Here is an 11,136-nt window from a genome sequence, read left to right on the forward strand (position 1 = left end):
TTTATTATATTCTTTGTATTTATGTAAAATTATTATTTTAAAAAATATGTAACGCTTATAACTTTATACTAATTTTTTTATAAACCCGTGTAATACACGGATCTCACACCTAGTGTAATATATAAAAGAGATCAATATTATATTTGGCACGTTCATTCCTTACGATAAGCATTTTAAATCATTTTATCTTGTGTAAAAATGAAACTTTGATTTTCAAACCCGGATGCCATGTTATTCTACGTTTCATATTCTATAAAAATCTATCAGTTTGTTCTTATAATGCATTGAACTCTACAAAGCTCAATAGAATATTGCAAAAAATATTTACTTAATAATTAGAAAACTTCTATTTTTCTCATTGAACTTCAAATCCACTGAAGGTCAACGTGACATTTCGCAATAATAAAGTTTCATTCATTGAATGACAATTAGACTTGTGACATCATTTAACTTTTAATTTCAACTCATTATGTAATTGCTCTCTAGTTTGTAATCTCATTTGGTCAAATGATCATTAATCTTATATAAGTTTATAACTAATTGTCACGTTTCCATTTCCACATGTTACAACTTTTTTGTTGAATAACAAAAATTCAGTTAACTCCTAACTAGTGAGAAGCTAGAAAGGGGAAAACCGAAAATTTTACTTAAGTCTGATAGCCTCTAAGTGATTTTTAAGTCATGCGGTCTAAGAAATATTACGATGCCTCTTATGTACAATCCATTTAAACAAATAAAAAAGACCACCACATCAAAAGCTTTATGTTACTTTTTTCTGAACACTCATACACAAATAAAAACGAAAACTTTCATCTAGTTTTGCAAAACAGTCATTTCACTATTTTTTTATTACAATATTGCAAATTTTAATTTTTCTATTATTAAGATATCGTAACTTGGAAGATCTATCAATTTAAAATGTGTACTTTTAGTATTTTTCTTATTAAACATTGTACTTTGGCCTGCATAGAGGTAGGTATAAATTTTCCGATAAGAGGGTGTGTGGTAGCGGACACAGAATGTTTTAGTAGGGGTAGCACTAATAAAAATTCCGAATAAATCTAAATTAGTAGTGGCACTTGTATTTTAAGCCGGCGCACCTAATAGAAAAAACATTAAAAAAATATAAAAAAATAAAATCTTTTTACACTACGTGGCGGAATCGGAGCAGTGGCCTGGGACCCCCCGGGCTCCACTAAGGTCCGCCACTAGGTGTGTGAGGTTTGAAAGGGAAGCGGTAGGGGTATGCTTATATCTTCATTAGATTCAAAAAGTTATATAAAATCATTGATTTGCTTCAGACATGTGATCTAATTTATTAGACCGTCTATTGTATTCATCACTAATCATTATAATGGTGGGTGTCACGTCATCATCACTAACTACCACTAAACCTATGGGATACCCACCACTAACCACTCCACTCCACATCATTTTTTATTATTTTTAATTCAAAAATACAATAAAATTACATTTAAAAAAAAAACATTGATTTTTTTAACTAGTTTTTCATTTTATAAAAATAAAAATACAACTTCAAACTACATTACTAAAAGGGAAGTGATTCGTACACAACAATTTTTTATCATACACAACAATGTATGCATTATAGAGTTGTACAAGACAACATTTTAAAGCACCCATGATTGTGTACGGAGAAAAATTGTTGTGTACAAATCATCTCCCTTACTAAAAAAACCTAAAATTTAAATTTAAAAAACAAACAAACAAAAATAAGTAAAAAAAAACACTAATCTTCATTCATGTTGAGTTCGTACAAATGTTCCGCGACATCTTCTCGAAGATTGAAACACGTTTCACTGTTATGAATTTCAACAACTCGTGATAAAAATTCATTCGTTCCAGGTACGAACTCTTCAAGTGGGATGACTCTGTCGTCCGGATTATACATGCAAATCACTCGACCTAGATCTTCAATGATCATATTAGGCATTATAGTATATGCTTGGACCATTTGTTTAATTCTAGACAAAACTGCACAAATGGTCCCTGTGGTATGTCGAAAATTGCCACTTTGGTCCAAAAAGGTTTGGACTAGGACCACAGGTCCAAAGTTTTCATTTTGTTGGGAGTTTGGTCTAATCTGTTTTGAATTTTTATAAAATGACGATTTTGCCCTTTGTATTTTCATTTTTTATTTATTTTTTAAATTACAAAAACTAAAAAAGGAAAAAAAAATCTATTTGTATTATCACCCCACCCCATATTTTTCTCTCTCCCATTCAGAAAAAGGAAACGCCGCCAGATTCTGGTGGCTGCCGGAGCACCGTCGTCCGACCACTAAAACCACCGCCGACGTCGGAACCTTAGAACTATCCGGCGCCGACTTCGCCGGAGAAAAAAAACTGAGATCTGAACCTCTAGAGACCATCATTCTTCTTTCTTCCTGCTGCTACGATGGTCATCTCTCTCTCTTTCTCTCCCTTCTACGGTTATGAACCGCCTGCTGGACCATCCAAATCACCACCGATGACGAAGATCTGAACATCTCGCCGCCACGACGGAGATCTGGATCTGTTGGTTGTTCGACAAGAAAAAGAGAGAGAAAGAGGGTGAAAACAGATATGAAAACTTAGGGTTTTGTAAAACTAGAAGGGTGGCGGCGCTAGGGATTTTGCTATGTAGACACCTCGTCGGAGAAGAAGAGAGACGAGCGGTTTAATGGTTCTGACGTCTAAAGCTAGAGTTTTATCGAGCCACAGACATCATCGTCATCGCCGATGACAAACAGATCGAAGGCGTCGTCAGATGAGAAGATAAAAGACAAAGGTGATGATGGTTCCGACGAAAAGCAAATAGAAAGAGGGAGAGATTGAGTCCGGTTTCCGACAGATCTACGTCGTCCTTAGGAGGGTTTCTTGTTCGCCGTAAAAATGATATCTCAGATTTTGCAATTGATTTCTCGATTTCTGGAAAATCCGACTCAGTTCATCTATCTTCTCAGTTCGTCCTTCGCCCTTCGCCCCGTTCTCAGATCTATGGCACCAGAAACCCTAGCCTCAAACATCGAAACCCGCTTCGTCGGAAGCCTCCATCGCCAGTGGTGGTGGCTGGTGGTGAAGGAGATGAGCAACTTTTTGTGTGAAACGAGAGAGAGAGAGAGAGAGAGAGAGAGAGAGAGAGAGTTTGCATTTTATTTACTTTTTTCTGTTATAAAAATTATAAAAATAAAATAAAAAAGGAAATTTTTTTTATTTTTCTTTTAATCAGAAAAAATCTTTAAATAATAAAAAAAAACTGAAAAAGGAAAAAGCAAGGGCAAATTCGTCATTATGAAAAAGTTCATAGCAAATTGGACCAAACTCGCAACAAAATGAAAAGTTTGGACCTCTGGTGCTAGTCCAAATATTTTTGGACCAAAGTGGCAATTTTGAGTAAACCACAAAGACCATTTGTGCAGTTTAGTCTTAATTCTATCATTATCCCAAAATCGTGTAGCGTATTTCATTACATGTCATGTCTGCTTGAGGACTCCAAATGTCTTCTCAATATCCTTCATCGCTAATTCCTACCTCTTTGTGAACAACTTTGCCTTTTCACTTCGAGGAACCAAGTATGCCTTTATAAGTGTAGAATAATTCGGGAATATCCTATCACAAAGGTTGTAACTGTATTTGTACGAATGTTCGTTCACCGTGAACGTTATATCAAGTGCTTTTTCGGTCCAAAGATTGTTGAAAATAGGAGACTGGACAAGAACATTAATGTTGTTGTTAGACCCCGCAACTCCAAAAAACGAATGTCATATCCACAAATCTTGAGATGAAACATCTTCTAGGATTATACTTGGTTCACCTATATCTCATCGAGTGAATTGACCACGCCATGCAGTTGGACATCTTTCACAAGCCATATGTGTACAATCTAGACTGACAAGCATACCTGAAAAAACATGTCTCTCTTCATGAGTCGAATATAATCTCTCAATATCACGTGGAGTAGGTTAACGCAAATATTGTTGGTGAAAAACCTTACACACACATGCACAAAACCAATCTACACAATCAATTGCGGTCCTCTTGGATATTTTCAAGTATTCTTCGGATGCATCTAATGTTATATCGTATCCCAAATACCTAAGCACAGCCGCATATTTTGTATACTACTAAAACTCATTCTTCCTCTAGCATCAGGTTTTTGTTTGAAAAAAAATCATAACGGACTTCTAAAACATTATTAATACATAAAAATATAGCCTTATTTAGACGGAAATGACGTTCGAACAACCTGTCATTGTAAAGACAATTATCGACAAAGCAATCACATACCAATAAGTTGTGTGCGGCTTGGCGATTACAATTGATGACCGCCCTTGTACGAGCAACATTTGAACTTTCTTCATCGTGAAGGTGTTGCACAGCTTTGAAGAAGATCGAGATAAATTCTCTGTCATCATCCAAGTCAAAATTTTTAAAGAAATCCATGTGTTTTTTGGTTTAGAGAATGAGAGTGTAAAATTTGATGAAAAATGAGGGTTTTATTTATAGGTATTGAGTTTGTAAAAAGAAAATGAAAAACTTGAAAATTTGACCGTCGAACGGTCAAGAAAGAAAAAGAAAAATAATGATTGGCCGTTTACGTTCGTCGTCGGGAACACGATGGAGCACGAAATGGACAAACCACAACCGGACGGGATGGTGTGCACAGTCGTGGTCTGTTGCCACACATACCACGGACCCTCTCGTGCAATGTATATCACTCGGCCTTAGGGGTAAGACAAATGACATTAAACGCATGACAAAAAAAATTCAAGGAAGCTCGCATCTTAATTGAAATAACTAGATATAATTTAAAAATGCACCTAACCACATGAACCATATTTTTGTAATTTACTCTGTATTCATTGATATTACAAATTTTTTGGTAATAGTTTAATGTGACGATATCTATGAGCATAATAACCCAGAAAAAATGATTATAATGGTTATTTTTGTAATTTACTCTATTCATTGATATTACAAATTTTTTGGTAATAATTTAATGTGACGATATCTATGAGCATAATAACCCAAACAAAATGATTACAATGGTAATAACCACATGAAATCTGTAAGGTAAAGGTGCACAAAGAAAACGGTTCATGATCTGAAACTAGTTTTCAAATCGATTTGATCCGATTTAAGAAAACCAATTTTAAACCAATCAAAATCGGTTCATAAAGATTTGGATATTTTTTGTTCAAAAACTAGTTTAAAACCGATCCAGTTTTGACTTTTGTTATCCCAAACCGAATAGGTTTTAAAGCCAATCATGTTTTAAAAAAAATGTATGTGCACCTATGCTGCACGGTGTATAGGCACATCCATTACAAAAAAAAAAAAAAAAAAAAAAAAAAAAAAAAAAAAAAAAAGGATGAAATACGTGGGCATAACATATGTTGTGGGCTGTGGCCCAAGGCGATTTTACCGCAAGTGCAGTAACAAGTTCTTTCTTAGTCTTAACCCTTTCTTTCTTTAAAATATCGCGGCACAAAATCCTAGGGCTTGGTTCGTTGATATTGCTTAGTCGGGTATGCAATATGTTCTTCGTGTAGATATAATGTACGAAAACATATATGTATTGAAGTGTTATATGCATCAGATTGTGTTTTAGACTTTTAGATAAAACAGTTTTTAACGAGTGATTGTTCATCTCTTGCTTTTCATGTCTTCATACATACGTATATGAATATGTTCGATGTTTATTGTTATTATTATTTTTTGATCCACTTGAAGAACCAGTTTATTGTTTTTATTGATTGGATTATTTGGATTATTACAGGTTGTTCATACAAATACAATCCCGCAAACATTGAAAATGGACTTGGACTTGGGGTAATTAGTTACTACGAGTACTAGCACTATATTTGTAATTAAGTTGTATTTAGAAATCAGTTTTTAATAAATTTATTTTACGTGAATGTAGATTGAAAGCAATAATGTATTTATTTCTGCGTGCTGAAGGCTGCGATAGGGCAGCAAATTGTTTCGCAGTGGAAGCACGTCTTCCAACACTGGTTGACGAACAATGGGTAGTTGTACATTTTGTTTTTCTTATTTTGTCTAAAAATACTATCCACTAATTTTTTATTTTTTTGTTTGTAGGCTTCGTAGTCATGTCATAACATGGATTTTGAGTGAGAAATAATGCACTCTAATTATCACAAAGAAGTATAGGACGACCGGTGGGCAAAACATATAACTCTTGTAACAGATGAGTAATCCAAATAATTTCAGCTGCCGTGTTCGCCATGGCTCGATATTTAGACTCACAACTGGAGCGGAAAGCTGTGGGCTATTTCCTAGCACTCCATGATACAAGATTACCCCCAGGAATATCGAGTGCCCATAAGTAGAGCGGCGAGTTTCAAGACACCGGGCCCAATCGGCATCAGAATAACCAACAATGGCAACAGACCGAGGGCGTGTGAAGGCGAGGCCAAACGATAGAGTACCCTTGACATAGCGAATAAGGCGTTTGACCGCCTGAAAATGAGCATCGGTCGGAGCAGCAAGAAACTGGCTAAGTTGGTTAACCGCATAGGAAATGTCGGGGCGAGTAATGGTCAAATATTGCAGAGCGCCAACCAACAAGCGGAAGAGGGTGGGATCGACAAAGGCAGGACCGTCACGAACCAAAACGGTATTGGCAGCAAGAGGAGTAGGCACCGGTTTGGCATGAAGAAGACCGGCACGTGAGACAATGTCATGAGCATACTTGGCCTGACACAGAAACAGGCCACTAGAGTGATGCACAGCTTCGAGGCCAAGAAAGTAATTTAGCCGCCCAAGATCTTTAATACGAAACTCAGCATGAAGACGAGAAATAAACGAGGATATGATAGCATCATCGGAGCCGGTGACAATCAAGTCATCAACATAGACCAACAAATAAATAATGTAGGAATCCCGGCGAAACACAAAATGAGACGGATCAGCACGGCTACAAGTAAAACCATGATGAACTAAAAACAAAGTGAGACGATGAAACCATGCACGCGGTGCCTGTTTTAGACCATAAATAGCTTTATTAAGTTTGCACACATAGTCGAGATGGCGAGCATCCGCAAAGCCCGGGGGTTGGTGCATGAACACCGTGTCATCCAAGGTGCCGTGAAGGAAGGCATTGTTCACATCGAGTTGGCGCAACCGCCAACCATTAACAACGTCAAGAGTGATAACAACATGAATGGTAGCCGCCTTGACCACCGGACTAAACGTATGAGAGAAATCAAGACCCGGAACTTGACTAAATCCTTGCGCAACAAGGCGAGCTTTGTGACGCTCAACCGTCCCATCCGTACGATACTTGGTGCGAAACAACCACCAGCAACCGAAAATATTGGCATGAGACGGACGAGGAACGAGAGTCCACGTCTTATTTTGATGAAGAGCCGCAACCTCAGCATGCATGGCATCACGCCAATGAGAAATACACAAGGCATCCGCATAAGACGAAGGCACCGGGGCAGAAAAAACCTGCGTAAACAAAGAGTGAGAATGTAAGTCTGCCAAATCAACCCGGTAACGCGGCTTGAAGATCCCAGATTTCGCCCGTGTGGTCATCGGATGAGAGGGAGGCGGCATGCGAGGCGACGGAGGAGAATCCAACTCGAAATCAGGGCCCGATTCAGCACCAGTATCAGGATCGGAGTCAGACCCGGACGACGAAGCATCGGAGGCGGATGATGGATCAGAGGCGGCACCCTGCGACGAGTCGGAATCAGACGGGGAAACTGTCGGCGTCTGGGGCGGTACTGGATCAGTGCACACGGCGCAGGGGCGCGAAGTAGTCGGGCTGGAGACCTTGGGAGGAGGAGCAGGAACAGCGGCAGGAGGAACCACGGGGTCGACGGGCTCGGAACCAGCGACAAAGGACTGCAGCGGAAGAGACCCAATGTGGGCAGTAGTATGTGTGTCTCGAAACGGAAAACAGGATTCATCAAACCGGGCATGGCGGGTGACAAACACACGATTAGAAACCGGATCGAGACAAAGAAACCCCTTGTATTGCGAGTGATACCCAATAAAAACACACGGAATGCTCCGTGGTGATAGTTTATGATCCGCATAGTCTCGCAAATATGGATAAACCCGACAACCAAGAATACGAAAATTGGCATAAATGGGGGCGCGATCAAATAAAACCTCAAATGGAGAGTGCATAGCCAACACCTTAGTGGGAAGACGATTAATTATGTGCACCGCGGTACTAAAAGCATGCGTCCAATAAGAGACCGGAAGATAAGCATGAAACATCATAGCAAGGCCCGTTTCCACAATATGGCGGTGTTTACGTTCGACCCACCCGTTTTGTTGAGCCGTGTAAGGGCAAGAGATACGGTGAAAAATGCCATGGCTTTGTAACAAAGCCTTTACTTTATTGTTTAAAAATTTCGTACCCCCATCAGTTTGAAAAGTCTTGATTTTTGTAGAAAATTGTGTCTCAACAAAGGCCATAAATGTCGCAAAAACTCCATAAAAATCGGATTTATTTTTAAGTGGATAGAACCACATGAAACGCGAAAAGTCATCCACAAATGTAACATAATATCGATAGGAGGCAACCGAAACAACGGGAGATGGACCCCAAAGGTCACAATGAATTAAATCCAAGACCTTTGAGGCACGTTGGTCATTAATCTCAAAGGGCATACGATGAGACTTGGCAAGTTGACAAGGAGAACATACAACGGGTTTTGGTAAAATAGAAGAAACCATTACATGACCATCTTTATTCAATTTAGAAATAACATCAAAATTCACGTGCCCTAAACGGGAGTGCCATAATTCAAAAGATGCGGTGGGACGTTTAGTAGCAAACAACGAACAAGCCACCGGTTTATTGGGGAGAACATAGAGCCCCCGGTCATGCCTTCCTTGTGCTAGAATTTTCTTCGTGACCGGATCCTGAATAGAACATGAATTTTTCGAGAAAAGGACATCGACATCATTATCAGAAGTCAACTTGCTAACAGATAATAAATTTTTAGTAAGTTTTGGGACAACTAAAACATCTCGCAATTTAATACGATTTGTGAGAGTAAAAGTCCCAATAGAGGTAATTGGAAGAGTTGTACCATTACCAAAATGAACCGAACCGTCGCCATGGAAAGGCTCGGATTGAGTGACCGAGCCCGAGGAGGAGACCATATGGTCCGAGGCGCCGGAATCAACATACCAATCCGAAGCGGGTGGAGTGACGCGACAATTCGCTAAAAACGCCTTCGTCAAGTCCCTTTCATTTGGAATAGAGTTAGATGCAAAAGTGGAAAGTCGAGGGCAAGCACTAGCAAAATGCCCATTTAGTCTACATAGTTGGCAATGAGGAGGCCGACGGTCGCGACCACGACCGCCACGAAAAGCACCACGAGCACCGGAGCCACCACCGCGACCCCGGCCAACAAAAAATGCGAGAGCAGCCCCGCTAGGCGCTAAAACAGCGGAAAAGGCGACAGCATGGGTGGGCTGCCCATGGATCGATTTGATGAACAATTCATGGCTTTCGGCTTGCACAAGGAGATCCCGGAATGAGTGAGTGATACGCGAGGTGCGAACCCCAATGGAAAAAGCTTCAAAACTGCCGCCGAGGCCACATAAAAACCAATGACATTTGTCGGATTCATCAACGGCTTGACCAATAGCCGCTAGTTGGTCACAAATGGCCTTGAACTTGCGACCATAATCAGAAATGGGAGAGTCACCCTTGGAGAGAAGCCGAAGTTGGTCGCGTAGATTTTGAACCTGTTCCATGGACGAGTTTCCATAGGCGGATTCAAGAGCAGTCCAGATGGCGCGGGCGGAGGAAAGACCCACGATTTCAAAAAAGGCTTCCTCTGTGAGGGAGGCTTAGAGGAGAAGAACTGTGCGTTGATCGGCGTCTTTCCATTCTTCAAAGGCCGGATTCACAACTTGCTTGGCGTCCACGGTATGATGAGTGGGTGGAGCTTTCGAGGAGCCATCGACATGTGCAAGGAGATGTTGATAATTTAGGAGAGGAACCATTTGATTTACCCACAAAAGATAATTGGAAGAAGAGAGATGAATGGTGATGAGATGAATGAGGGTGTTCATCGGGAGGGTGGAGTCATTAGAGGAGCCGGCCATGGTGAGATCGCCGGAAACAATGGAGGAGTCGGTTATGAGGAGGGAGAGGAAGGGAGGGGTTGAAGGGCTCTTGATACCATGAAATGAATGGAATGCCATACCAATAGGCATGGGAGTTATCTTACATAAATACTAGAAAAATGATACAGTATACACCCCTCAAGTATACAATAAATCCAATAGTTTACATAAATATAAGTTAGGCTAATACTATGCAACAACAATCACAAAGCATTTGTAACAGAGTATGCCAAATTCCATCACCTTGAACACATTATCACACAGCTTCTTCAAGATGATGTTGTAAAACCTTCAGCTGGAACTAATCAATGAAGATGATAGATTTTACTTTTGATTTTATTTCATTTTCACATTCAAGACTAGAGGAGAATCTCTCCTGATTTACAAGTGTGAATAATAATTAGTTATGCAAATATCATCTACTTATTCCAACTTTTTTATCGTTTACATTTATTAGACTGGAAGGAGTGGGAGGCAATGTTTTAAAAACCGGTTTTTTAGTTGAACCGGTATGGTGACCGGTTCTCGGTTCAACCGGTTTGACCGCCGAGTGAACCGGTTTCTATATTTTTCATGTTTTTTTCTATTTTCCTACACATAGATACATACAGAAATTATGAATTTAATGCTTACAAGTTCAAACATTAAAAATACACATAAAAATAAGTTGTAGATGAATCCAAATACATTAAAATAACAAATAACCATAAGTTTTAGTGTTTTACATCAATCCATATACGTTAAAAAGAAAATAAAGTTTAATATGGAAGCGAAATATAGTTTTTGATGAATACAAACACATCAAAAGAATTTATAATATGTTTTTACTTATATAAAACTAAATAGATTTGAAAAAAAAAATCACCAAAGTTTATTATGTAAATGGTTCTTTTTTTTTTTATGTTTTTATTCGGTTTACCCGGTTCAACCGGTTTATTTTCACCAGTTCAACCGCTTTTTTCTAAAAACCGGCCGGTTCAATCCGGTTTAGAAATCAATGTAAAACCGG

This window comes from Lactuca sativa, chromosome 8 (genome assembly GCF_002870075.4).
Source record: "Lactuca sativa cultivar Salinas chromosome 8, Lsat_Salinas_v11, whole genome shotgun sequence".
Taxonomy (NCBI): domain Eukaryota; kingdom Viridiplantae; phylum Streptophyta; class Magnoliopsida; order Asterales; family Asteraceae; genus Lactuca; species Lactuca sativa.